Raw genomic sequence first — 15,116 nt, 5'->3', positions numbered from 1 at the left:
GATAAAATGTCTAGAGTTCATGTGTGCTATTTGCATTTGGAATCTGTTACTGTCAACTCTCTAGATGAGATCCAAAGAGCTGTCACTATTAGTAAAGCAAGCCATCATTAGGCTGAAAAAACAAAACAACCCCATCAGAGAGATAGGCGTGGCCAATATATAATTTTGTATTAATTTAAATGTATTATTTTTATATTTTTGACGATGTTTGACTAAAATATTATTTTAATAAATATATTTGTTTAATAAATCTGTTTTGTTCAAATGCACAAAATATATTACCTATGTCCACTGAGAAATTAATTGAGATATTTATTTTCAAAATGTGGTGTACTCATTTATGCTAAGCACTGTATCTTTAATGCATTTATTTCTTTTTTTATCTTTAGTATACCTAGCAGTTTGTTGAAATGCACTGATCCACAGTGATTTTCACTTTTTTGAAGTTCTAGGGCTTTTTAAAATGCAAAATGGAACTCTGTTTGCATCTAAAATGTCCCAGATTAGAGCTCTATGGTTCAGGGAGTGTTCATGAACTCTTTCAAAGCATCAACACACAATCTGTCCCTCTGAATATTCAGAGATCTATTAGAATATTCATATGAAAAGCAATCCAAAAGCATTTGTCAGAGTACATTTCAAATGCTCTGACTGAATGACTGAAAGTTTGCCAGAAAGTTAAAAAATAACTTTTAATAACTTACCGGAGGCCATAGTAAGCAACCACAGATTTGCTTCAGGCATTCATATACCTTTCAGTGGAGTCTCTTAAATAAAAGCTGAATTCTAATGATTTCAAGACTTTTAGTTCTGTTCATGTTAATTACCACTGCCCAGATTCTGCATAGAGTAATGTAAAACAATATATTTGTTGCACAACGTATCTTGTTTAGAAAAAAGTGTCAGTATACAGTTACAGTATACAGTTATGTGTCTTTGCTTTTTATTTTCATTTTAACTGAGGACAAGTGAATTATACATAACAATTACAAAAGGCTGCAGGAAATCATTTATGCCACAACAAGCAATTTTAAGATTGATACCAACTCCTGAACATCATAAATGTTAGTCATTTACCCTTGTGAAATTTGTGAATGTCTATAATGTAGTTTCTCCAGGCCAAAACCTAGTTTATTTTTTTATTTCCATCCATCCATCCATACCACCCAAACCCGTCTGTCCATCCGTCCAACCCACTTCAACCACCCATCCATCCAACCCACCCACCCATCCAACACACCCAACCAACCTACCCGAATTTTATTTTTCAAAAATAGGTTAAGGCAAGAGGTCATGCCCTTTATCCACTGAGATGCACCAGGACTGTCTTCTTTTTTTCCAAGAACACGCATTTACGTGTTTTGCTTTCAGCAAACATAAAAAAAATAATAGCAATCTTTTATGTTTGGTATGAAAATATGCAAATATGCAAAATACACAAGCTGGGATCAAGATGAATTTCTTTACCAAATATTGACTTACAATATTTAGTATTTTTAACCCCAAAACAACTTTAAAACTCTCCCACATGCAGGAAATATCATTGTTATGCTTAATCAAGAAGAGAGAATGGAAAAAGGGAAGAAATATATTTTTTTACATGTAAACATATGAAGAGGTTGTGTGTGAGTGTTAATGGGTGGTTGTATAGAGCCTTACAGTTATTTAAGACTGAAAGGATTTTTTTTTCAATAAGCTGTCATACTCTGCAAGTCTCATTACATTAATAAGGGGCAGAGTCTCCTTTTGCAGTCATATTACTCCAGCTGTTCTCAAGTTGTCATCTCCCTAAGACATAACTACTGTCATTTTGACTCTTTTAATGTGTCAATCATGTCTGGAGGAAAAGAGACAGTGAGTTAATGTAACCGAACGAGAGACAAAAAGTTGTGTGTTTGCTTCCAGATCCCATCAGACCGCTGGCTGTCTCTCCTTTCCCCATCATCATGTCCCTGTCACCCTTACATAATACACATAATCTCCTGTCTCCTGTGAGTATTTATAGACCACAGTATCTGCCTGTTTGAGAAATGGTTATCTTCTCAAATCCTGCTTTAAATGACTGTGGGAAAATCCTACGTTTTGCAGGAAGTCCCTTTCTGCTGCCTCACTTACTCGGAAAAAAAAAAAAAACAGGTGGAGGACTGACTCGAAAAGCACAACAATCCATGTGCTTTGCCATTCACAAAAGCAGAAACTTCTTCTGTGAATCTTTCTTATCTTCAGGAGAAGACTGACCATCTCTCTGTGAGCTGGCATTTCTGCAGAAATAGAGTCAAGTTTTTGTTCAGATCAATAATTGAGAGTCACCTTTAAAAATATCCTTGACGGAGCAGTGACAAGTAAAAACCAGGTTGAGGGTTGTCAGAAACTATTTAGTTTTCTGCTTTGGATGAGTATAGTACGAAAGTTTGGTTTGCCATTTTGCAAGAGTGAAAAAGCTGTGCCTTTTTTGTATTAAATATTGAAATAAATTAATTAACTAATTAATAAAGTCTCCATGCATGTATGGGTGTATATATTGTTATACAGTATGCTGTACACTAACTGGCCACTTTATTAGGTACACTTGTCCAATTGCTAATTAACTAAAATGTCTAAACAGGCAATCATATGGCAGCAACTCAATGGATTTAGGTATGTAGACATGGTCAAGATGACCTGCTGCATTTCAAATCAAGCATCAGAATTGGGAAGAAAGGTGATTTAAATGACTTTGAACGTGGCGTGGTTGTTGTTACCAGATGCATTGGTCTTAGTATTTTAGAAACTGCAGATCTACTGGGTTTTTCAAGCACAACCATCTCTAGGGTTTACAGAGAATGTTCAGAAAAAAAAGAAAAAATCCAGTCAGCGGCAGTTCTGTAACCGCAAATGCCTTGATGATGCAAGAGGTCAGAGGAGAATGTCCAGACTGATTCCAGTTGATAGAAAGGTAAAAGTGACTTGTAAAACAACTTGTTACAACCAAGGTATGCAGAAGAGCATCTCTGAGGGCACAGCACGTTGAACCTTGAAATGGATGGGCTACAGCAGCAGAAAATCACACCGGGTGTCACTCCTGACAGTTAAGAGCTTGAAACTGAGGCTACAACTTGCATAGGCTAACCGAAATTGGACAACAGAAGATTGGAAAAATGTTGCCTGGTCTGTTGAGTCTCGATTTGTGTTGCGACATTCGGATGGTCGGGTCAGAATTTGGCATCAACAAAATGAAAGCATAAATCCATTCTGCCTTGTATCAACAGTTCAGTCTGGTGGTGGTGGTGTAATGGTGAGGGGGATATTTTCTTGGCACACTTTGAGCCAATTGAGCAATGTATCAACACCACAGCCTACCTGAGTATTGTTGCTAACCAGGTCCATCCTCTTTTGACCACAGTGTATACATCTTCTGATGACTACTTCCCGCTGGATAAAGGGTCATGTCAAAAAGCACCTCAGACTTATTTCTTGAACATGGCAATGAGTTCAGTGTACTCATATGACCGTTTTACTCAAATAGATTAAGGCAGTCATGAAGGCAAAAAAGGGTCCAACCCGGCACTAGTAAGGTGTACCTAATAAAGTGGCTGGGGAGTGTATATGTAATATATGTTCTGACAATATGCTTGCTTACTCCCTTTATTAATCAGGAGTCGCCACAGTGGAAAGAACCGGCAATTTATCCAGCATATGTTTTACGCAGCGGATGCCCTTCCAGCTACAACCCAACACTGAAAAAACACCCATACACTCTTGCATTTACACACATACACCATGGCCAATTTAGCTTATTCAATTCACCTAAAGCGCATGTCTTTGGACTGTGGGAGTAACTGGAGCTCCCAGAGGAAAACCCACGCGAACACGGGGAGAACATGCAAACTCCACACAGAAATGCCGACTGACCCAGCCAGGACTCAAATCAGCGACCTTCATGTGATCATGCTGCCCACTTCGCCACCGTGTTGCCCCCGTTATTTGTTTATTTGTCACAATAAAATGCAACATGTTTCTTTATTAGTAATTCCAAAAATGTGTCAGTCTAGAGGTCTAAAGCATTATTTGAATCCTTAAATTTATTTCCAGGGGATTTGATTCATTAACAGAACAACACAATTTGCACTGAGATGTTTTGTTCTGAGAATGTATGTGAGAGAGAAACTTACCATCGTTGTTTTGTAACAGAAATTTGCTCATTTTATGAATATTAATAATCAACAATAACGGTTTATTCTTAATTATTAATATTCCAGCTTAATCTTGTCAATTTGGTCAAACAAACATATGATTGGATTTGATCCTGCCTGCGCGATTATGAATATTAATTATCAACAATAACGAATTATTATTAATCATTAATATTGCGGATCAATTTATTGTTAACTTGACCAAACAAACACAAGCAGAGCCGCCGCTCTTCCGAGCGGACATGGTAATGATCTTTTCATTTAGAAAAAGGGAATTTAATTGCTACTTCTTGTGAAGTAGATTAATCATTCATAAGTTTTAAACAATTTATAATAGCTAGGCAGGGGAATCTGTATTTCAGTGACATTTTCTTGTGAGGCAAACAATACAATTCATTTGATTATAATGGAATTTATTGACTAGTCAGACAGACAATGAACAACGCACAAATATACATTAAACACAGAACAAAGGTAAACCACGTGGAGATATCGGGTCTATACGGGACTATAAAACATGTACGAACAGAGAGAGATAGCAAAGCGCGGAAATATAGATTTCAGATAAAAGAGTGACAAAACTTTCAGTTCCACACGCACCATTAAGGATCACCAAGATTATAAAAAAACACTTTTTTGATAAAAGGGGCACAGCTTAATCGCATAACTACAAATACCTGGACTTAATGTCTAGGGTCTCTCTCTTTATGCTTATGTCCTGATGAAAACTCCTTTTGATGTCCTTCTTGATGCGTTGAGTTTGTAATACAGTTCTGAGGAACGCGATCGCAAACTTTAAACTGAGTTTACTTTGCCGGAAAATAAAGAAAAACGTGGCGGGAAAAGTCCATGCGGCTTAGAAGACAGCGTGGCCCTCAAAGGGGCCACGTTTTGATGGGTTCTTTGTTCGGACGTTCTCGCTGGATGTTTGGGGAGAAGTCTGGTTATACCTGCGGGTCACGTGACAACCCGTTCAGCATTCTGACCAATGATTTCAGAACAAAGTTTGCGCGCGAACCTTCCTTTGTCTCGAGGCTGCTCGAATGCAAATTTGAGTGTCCGCCCAAAGCATGCGGACAGGCATTTAATACAGGGCTTTAAAGAATAAAGCAATGCGAGTTATGATCTTGCTCTATGCATCATGTGTTGTAAAATGTCAGCAGAAACCCATCGGTACCAAACATGGGGGGTTTAAAAGTACATCAACATAATTTTTCATATCCTTACAATATTTATGCTTTAAAAAGGCATAAAGGGAACATGCATACAGGTTATAAGAGAGGTTACACAGGTAAGAAAAGTCAGAAATGAGATACAAAGTTTACAAAACATAACACTTTAGTCTTGTGCTGGTTCAGGATTTTTTTGAGTTCATTTTCTTTCTGTCGGGACAGCCTCGTGGGTGTGTGTGTGTGTGTGTATTTGGGCAGGAATGTCTTTGAAGTTCTAGGCTTACAAATCAAGGGACACTGGAGAGATAAGTCTGTCGGGTGTATCCAGACTTGTGGAGCCAGGAGTCGTAAACCGTCCTGTCGACTAAACCCAGACCGTGATAAAATCAATAAGTAATTTTATCTGTGGACTGTACGCTACAGTTTTTAATTTGGTTCTGGTATATGTAAACATGCCAGTTAATAATATCAATTTGGTTATGCTATCAAAGCAGTCAAAACTGCATTCAGATTAATAAATAAGTTACATAAAAAGCAGTAGGATGCATTCTGTATCACATTAGTTATCTCTGGTGAAAGCCAAATAGCACCTCCTCATTTTTAAATGTGGTCTAATTGGTGTTTTCCAAAACAGGTGCATTTCAAGATTCCTGTCTCAATGGAGCCCTGATTCCTGCTCCAATTGATAAATTATATTTAGCACAGGAATGACGGCTACATTCACATGAGTGTATTCATGTGTGTAGTCTATGTATGCATTTGTGTTCGAATGTGAATGTGTGATGGCTGCTTGATAAATATATAATACATCTATTGAGTTAATTTGTTGTAATTTGATGAATAATGCTATAATGGACATGAAAAGGTGACAACTTAGGACAATTTTACTAATGTGACCCACGTTATGGCCAAATCAGACTGGTGTTGACAGTGACTTTAGGTCAATCAGTCCCATATACGAATCTTGGTGCATTTTTGGCCATAAAGTCTGATCATCAGAATGTATTGTAAAAAGTAGCCTACTGCAAAAATGAAACCTTTTTATCTTTTGCTGAGCTTAAGATTATGTTGCTGATCTTGATCTTAAGCACTTCATAAACTTATCCCCTCCCATTTGTACTGCTGCAATACACTTAAAAAAATTTGTATTATTTTTTTATAATAATTATTAATTATCTATCTATCTATCTATCTATCTATCTATCTATCTATCTATCTATCTATCTATCTATCTATCTATCTATCTATATATATATATAATTATAATAAATATATTTATAATAATTATAATTATTTTTTTATTAAATTATTTTTGTAATTTTCTCATAAATCTGCAAACTAGCAGCTATCTGTGCCTTTAGACTTAAGATGTTTGTGAATCTGACCAATAAAAAACCTGACTTATTAGAACTCTAGTAGACCTCAGATTATCACAGAACTTTTTCCTGCCTGAAAATTGGCTGTGGAATTAGCTTCAATTTGACATTAGATCTGCATCTTTCATTTTAATCTTAACAGAAATCATGTTTTCTGTAGCCTATAATTTTTTATTTTTTTATCTATGCACTTACATATATTATGCGGTTCATTCCGCTGTGGCGACCCTGGATTAATAAAGGGACTATTTCAAATTAACTAATGCATTAAATAACATAAACTAATACAACCGTATTGTAAGTGTTAGCCTTATAGTCTTGTACTGCTGCACAGTGCTGTATAGTCCTTTGGGTTACTCTGTAGTTGAAAAGGCTTTATAAAGAAAGTCAAATCCAATTAAATCACTTTTATTGGCACATCATCAGCAGCACGTTGTGCTATGATGATTGAAAAGCTTAGGTGCTGGCTCCAGACAGTACAAAATACAGACAGTGCAAATACAACGACAATGCAAAACACAACAGCATACTCCCAAAAAAACAGGATAATGTAAAATTGACAGCTATATGTACAATGAATAGGTGTCAACATAGTTGTATGTTGCATGTGGATTTGTGAGCTTGGAACTTGTTGTTGTTTGAAATAATGTAATAATAATACTAATAATATAAATAATACTACTTTCCCTCCCTTTTATTAACAGTTTTTTTTTAAACTATAGCTTTCAGAAAGCCATTGGTCAGACACATGCTTTTAGATATTAAGAGGAACTCCTCCTTTTGCTGCTCCGTTAAGTATGGTTCCAGGACTGGCTGGCATGAACTCTCTCCTTCATGTCCTGCCACAGCATCTCAGTTGGATTTTGGTTAGTAAATCCACTGATCTTCTCTCTCCTGAGCCATCTTTTGGTAGATTTTCTTGGAAGACCCGCTTTCAACCCCGCTTCAGCTCCTTGACTAATGGCATGATGTTCTGTTGAGGCTTTGACCGGTGTTTCTGAGAATGCCACTGTGGAACTAACATGTGATGCTGTACAAAACAGCCATATATATTGGCAATAAACCACATCTGATGGTTTTCCGGTAGCTTACAGGTTTACAGGTTTGTCCAAGCAGCTGTCTGGCAAAAACAAATACTGCTCTGAGTTTTGAAATTTCTAAATGTAAAGTTTGACCTTTCCTAAAATATTTTAGCTTTTAAAGCATTTTGAAAGAGGGCTGCTTTACAGCTGAGTTGATTTGTTTTTGCTTAATTTGATACCCAATTAATTACTGCTTTCCTACTTGATTTAACCAGCGCGACTTGGGGTTTAATTATTTTACCAATTAATTTTGTTTTTATTCTTCACGCATGATGTGTTTTTAGAACAGACACAGGAAAATAATATAAAATCATATACAGTACAGCAGTATGATGACAGGCTGCAAATTTGATTACCACACATTTGAAACCAGCATCTTTATGCTCAGCACAAGACAAAAAGTTTACTGGATGGTTAAAGCTTAACTTAAATCGTGGAGAATATTAATGATAAACTCTTCACTTTTTAATAGAACCTTTCCGATGCCCTTCAATCTGAGGTGAAATCTTTTCTTATCACCTCTACATTTGCCAGTAAGTGAACTATAAAGGTAATGGCCTTTCGTTTTGCCACTGCTATGTTTAATTCAGTGCAGATTCATCCTCGAGTGACACACTTATCCTTTTGTGCTTTTCAGCCCAAGAAGGACTTAAGTAGCTAGTCTATGCTAGCCATTTGCGTTTGAGTGCTAGCGGCTTCTCATTAATTCTTGAACTCTTGTTGTTATTGGCCTTGATACAGACCTTGAGAGATTTATAAGAGATGCTCCTTTTGAAAACAATCTGTTGTTTTTTCTATCTCTCCAACAACTGTTTATTAGTTTGTTTTAAGCGTAATTGTTAATTTGTGTAAGACTCTCGGGTAAAGTGCTCCACTCATGCTGACTAGTGTCTGCAGCGCTAATGTGCCTCCTGTTATTGGTACAAGCACATGGTGCTGCTCCGTTAGCAAGACACCAAGTGATTAACATGCACAAGGAGTGCCAAGCTGTCAGACTGAGAGGATAGCGAGCTAGAAACGTTGAGGTATGAATAATTAGAGGAACGAGGGACCTGGCATGATGACAGGCCATAGCCTGGGCAGGAAGCTCAGAGAATTGAACCTTTGAACAGGGATGTCTGAGACCTAGCGGGCCGTGGCAGGGTGTTAATATCAGTACCTTCCCAGGGCAAGGATTTTACGCTTGAATATTCCACTCCTGGAAAGTGTGCTTGGAAGTTGTAAGCTTGATTCGCCTCGATCTATGTAAATGTGCCATCGAGTAAACTCCTGCTTGCCGTGCTTGGTTGTAGCCACCGGCATGCCATCCTTTCTTAAAGAATACAATCACATCCAGGTGGTGGTGACTTGCTGAAGAAGCAGACCTCGGTTACAAACATGACATCTGTGAGTTTACATCAATCCTGTCGTTTAGAAACTCTGAATGGTCTTGAAAAGGAAATCCACTTGACAATAAGAGCCCATCGTCTTGCATGTCATGCAGTCTTGAACTGATCCACATACAGCATTGTGTTTAAAATAGCCTTGAGTCCTCTAATCATCTTTAACCATATTGGGTCACACCAGGCCGGTCTGAAATCCCAACGGTTTAAGCCTCCGCTGGTGGAACTTTAATTGGAAGGTAATGTCTCATCTGGCCTTATACCCTAGGAGTCCACAGGGAATTATCCCTTACAGAATGGCATGATCTGGGATTGTCAGGAGAAAATCCCCAAAAGAGCCACGGGCTGTCAGAAACCTACTTTACCGTAACTGAACAGGCTAAACGCCACATTGACTGGGTGAGTCAAGAGCAACTGAATGTTTTAATTGGTTATTACAATGTACTGTAAGCTTCTTGCTCTAGTACTGGTATGTGGGGTACATTTTAATTATGTTGACTAAACCTTTTCAAAAAGATGCTGAGGGGTTGTCTAGATGATGGACAGTGAAATTAAAAAATATTGAATTTGGAAAAGTATTGGTAATGTATCATTTTTCTTTTGTAGGCTCATTGGACATTGTTGTATCTGTAACTAAAAGTAATAAATACAAAATGAAACATTTACTTGTACAAATCACTGTAATAAAAACATTAGACATATTCTAATGCTGCATTCATTTCTGGGTTTGGGGCTTGTGACTACTTTTACATGGACATCAGTGATCTAATGATTTGCCTTAATCTTTTCTAAGACAATAATATGATTCAGGTGTTTACATGAGTTGCTTTTAGAATGTTACATTCATGATTCCCAGTTACATGTTATAACACAGATCCATCAACGTCATTGCATCACCAGCCTATAAATGTTTCCTCCGCAGTTTGTGTCTGTGGTCCTTTAAGGTATTAAAAATTCACTGATTACGTGGAAGACTCTTAATCAGAGTATTGTCTTAATCATATTAAAATCAGAGTATTGGTGTCCATGTAAACATGCTCGGATAATGTCTCAGATAATGTCACAAGCTGTCAGAGATGGTCCATTCCTCACCTTTAAGGTGATTCCATGAGCCCTCACATGTTATAAGTTTGACGTGTTTCACCCATACACGCAAGTTTTGTAACATCTGCGGCATGTTGGTGTGTCAGAATCCTTGCTTGTAAAATATGGGCATACTGTAGAATGCTAGTTTAAGCAAATTAGATGAACACGATCATGTGTGTTGATAAAGTAAGTCGCTCACCACAAAAGCCGTACTGCGCGCTTTGCCTTCTATTAGCTACAATAACAAACGCCTGACATCGCTAACATCCGTATCCCTCAAAGCTGTTTAGAATTAAACATTTGGAGATTGTGTGACACAATGCTTACTCACGTGTGTCTTTAATGCACCCCCTTATGCTTCTTAAGAGCATCACACAGTGCAGTCCGCCGTGCGGCACGGTGCAGCGCGCACATGACAGATGATCACACACCAGACGTGCACATTCGCATGTTATTTAAAATGAAACTATTCTAATGGGGCTCTGTGGCATGGCAGAAATATGAACAGTCATGATGGTGGACAACTGCTGACTTGCGAATTCTAAATTGCATGGCGCTGCACGTTGCCGATCGGCGCATCCGGTGCGCGACCTGCTTTACGTTCTTGTTTCAGCACCAAAATTAGGCACCGAAATTCATATGCTAATTTCATCCGGTGCTAATTTTATCCAAAAGGAGTTTCGGTACCCAACCCTAGCGTTTACTGTCTTGTTAGTGCCTGGGTTTACTTTTTTTTGTTAGGGATCAACCCATAAAAAGCCTCCTTAGTGTTTTGTTGGTAATGCACAATAAACAGAGTTAACATAATTAATTTAGACATATCTCATGTGCTCCACAATGTTTTTTAAGATACCGAAAAACGGCAAAAAAATGGCCAAATTTCAACAGTCATTCGTGATTTAAATAGCTGAAATCAGTTGACAAAGTCAAGATAGCTTATCTATAGCAACTTGCCTCACAACAAAAACATGATTTGTAGCCTTAACCCTTAAAAAAGTGCAAGCACAAAGCATAGCATACATTATTAGAGTGTGGCACTGTTTGATCTTTGCTGATCTTTCTTTCATGGTGTCTGATTTTAGACTTGCTTTGGGACAAATGAGACAGGGAGTGATTTGTAGTCTTGAAAACAGTGAGATGGCATCACAGCAGGCATTCTAGGACAGTAAGCAAGAGAGCATATGAGAACAGAGATCCGCTGCATGTGGCCAGGCAAACAAGTGTCTTCCACTGTCTCCATGACCTCACTTTCCCTCATACCAAATTTGCCACTTCAGCTCACTTTGCTCATCCCCTCTCACCGGGCGAGTTACCACTAGTGACTTTTTCCTGAGTTTTGAGGCTCTTTGATTTTAGCTTTTTGTTCATTGTGATTCCTTTCATTCCCTTCACCCCTTCTCTTCCACCTTCAGCCTCTCTTCTGTTTGTCTATCTCTTTGCTGTGACTGGAGCACTTGAAAAGTAAAAGAAATAGCCAGGAGCCCCCTCATCAAAGGGCGCTTCATTTTATCTGTAGGTGTGGGAAAGCCAGGCTTTGTCGTCTTTTGATTCCCATGCGTTGAAAGTGCAATTACTCATCCTCGTCTTATACTTTGAGCCAACAGAGTGGGAGACACAAACAGTCAACGAGTATGTGTATAGTCTGTATACAGCCATTTTTTTACAAGTACTTCTTCACCTCATGCCACACCATTAATGATTGAAATGGCTGTGGAAAGCCATTTTAACAGCTAATCTATAACAAGCTCTAGCATTCATGATAATTTTTTTCCCCATAATATCATATATTTTTTTCCATATCTTTTTAATTACCTGGTCCTAATTTCTTAGTTGAAAATAGTGCTTAATATTTGTTCCCAAATATTATAATATATATATATATATATATATATATATATATATATATATATATATATATATATATATATATATATAATATGTACAGTAAAAGCAACAAATAATAACTTGACCTCTAGTTGATCAACTGGAATCATTTAAATTAATCATCTGTTGAACTTCATCCCTGTCATCGAATATTGGAACCCACATGGACACAAGATTCTTACAGAAATCAGTCAAGTTTGGTGAAGGAAATATTATGGTTTGGGGTTATATTCAGTATGTAGCCATGCGAGACATCTGCAGAATGGATGGCAACATAAACAGCCTCAAGTATCAAGACATTTATGTTGCCCATTACATTACAAACTACAGTTTACATTACAAACTGCAGTAGAGGGCAAATTCTCCAGCAGGATAGCGCTTCTTCTTATACTCCAGTCTCTAGATCAAAGTTTCTGAAAGCAAAAAAGGTCAAGGTGCTCCAGGATTGGCCAGCCCAGTCACCAGAAATGAACATCATTGAGCATGAAGAAGGATGCATTGAAGATGAATCCATGGAATCTTGATGAACTCTGGGAGTCCTGCAAGAATGCTTTCTTTGACAATCCGTATGACATTATTAATAAGTTATTTGAGTCCTTGCAGAGATGTATGGATGTAGTCATCTAAGCTCATGGGAGTCATACACAATATTAATTTTTTTTTCCACTGCATCATGACTTTATATTCTATACTGTATATTATTTATGTTAAATGACAAGACTTTCGTCGGCGCCAGTGGTGTAGTGGTTAGTACGTCGACACATGCACTCCAGTGCTCGCGGCGACTCTGATCGATTCCGCCTTACGGTCCTATGCCGATCCTTCCCCTCTCTCTGCTCCCCATGCTTTTCTGTCAATTCTCTCTACTGTCCTATTAAAAATATAAAGGTGAAAACCCTGAAACAATAATTATAAAAAAAAAAAAAAATGACAAGAATTTTGCCTTAAGTCAGACCTTACTGTCCTAATTAAATAATTAAAAATTAAGGTATGGTCATATTTAATTTTGGTGAAATACGCATAATCTAGAGGCCTTTGTCTTTTATTTAAGCCACTTCTGATACCAAATGATCAATTAGAAGTCAAGTTATAATTTAATTTTATAAAAAATATTATTATTATTATTTTTTTTTTAACTTGGATAGGCGACAATACTTTTGTCAGGTATTATATATAAAATGTAGCCTACATTACGTATTTTTAAAATTGTACCAAAATAAACATTTTCCTGAGTGTACTTAAAATGTATCCACAACCTAATAATGTTATGTACAATTAAAATTCATTTGGCATATTTTTTTTTTCACCACTGTTTTGTCCTGACAGTTACTCCAAGATGTTGCCCTCTGTTGTTGCAAATAATAGTACAACCTTGAGTGTGTAAAAAAAACTATATAAATGTGGTGAATTGTTGTTATTAATTATTGTGATGAATTATTACAAAATTGTAAGCACCAATTCTTCATGGAAAAGATAGTAGTGCCTAAAAATAAGTATCTTAAAAATAAATTGTAGTAGTTTAAATGAATTAAATGGTAAAACGGCTTGCCATAGTTGATGGCTAACTGCAGGTGGTCTCACACCAAACTGCCTGAACTGTGTCTGAGTTCTCCTGGTAATCTGAATCTTCTTTTCAAAATGCTCCACTTTTCACCTCGTCTTGCTCCAATGATGATTAAAGTGATGCAGTTGGTCGAGGTCTCGTGCCCCAGCCGTGGACCCATAGAACCCCCTGCTGATCTGCACTTGATGGCCAACTGGTTCAGAGCGGCCCAGATCTCACCAGTCCCCCAGACAAAAGCCTGAGACGTGAACAGAATAACTTTTTTCGGCCACTGTTATTTTCTCAAAGTGATCTTTTCAGTTTACATACATCAAAGCCATCGCTGAGTTTGTGAAGGTTACACTTCCCCTAATGCCTTTATACGATATGTGCCCTTTTATGCTGGCTTAAGCCTAATCAATTCAGTCTATAAATATCAACTTTTGTGGTCACTGCTTCATGACCAGAAACACGGGGCTTTCCATTAGGAACGAATCAATGGGTGATTGTGAAGAGAGAGCTCCGTTTTAGCAATTTCATCTGATCGCACATTATGGCACTTAAAAGCTTGATTATGTGTTTATGATGCTAAGGCATGCTCATGGGACAAATTCACCTTCACACTAGATGAAATGTATAGGTCAGTGCTCGTGTAGGTGGTGATCGATATTACTTGTGAAATCATGAATGCAATTTACTGACATATGTTCTTGAAATACAGGGTCTAAATGAACCACACACCAAGTGGCACTGTTACTCTGCAGTTGACTTGTACTCTCCCTTGTGAATTAATTTATTCTTATTTTCATAGCATCTTCTTCAAAAAAAAAAAGCCTAAAAAAAATTTAGTTTTTAATATTTTACAAATAAACTTACCGGCCACTTTATTAGGTACACTTTACAACCACGCCACATTCAAAATCACTTAAATCACCTACCCTCGTCATTCTGATGCTCAGTTTGAACTGCAGCAGATCATCTTGACCATGTGTACATGCCTAAATGCATGTGATTGGCTGATTAGAAATTTGCATTAACGAGCAGTTTGACAGGTGTCCCTAACAAAGTGGCCGGTGAGTGTATATGAAAGTGAAGGCTGTTAATACAAACAATAACACAATCAGAAATAGAGTTTAACTGTAAGCGTTTTCGCTAGGATTTGTAATAAAGGTGTTGTATGACTGGAAACAGAGTGTATTTTGTTTAGATGATATTAAAAACCAAACACACATTTATTGAACCACTTGTATATGGAAATCCTAACTGGTTGAGTAGATATTGTACATGGAGTCCATAATTGTAATGACTGGGATCATGATGATGATGATGATGATGATGATGATGATGATGATGATGATGATGATAATGATGATGATGATGATGATGATATGTTGGGTAAGTAGAGTATGAGTCTTTAAC

This window comes from Danio rerio, chromosome 1 (assembly GCF_049306965.1).
Source record: "Danio rerio strain Tuebingen ecotype United States chromosome 1, GRCz12tu, whole genome shotgun sequence".
Lineage (NCBI taxonomy): Eukaryota > Metazoa > Chordata > Actinopteri > Cypriniformes > Danionidae > Danio > Danio rerio.
Note: the sequence above shows the minus strand (reverse complement) of the source record.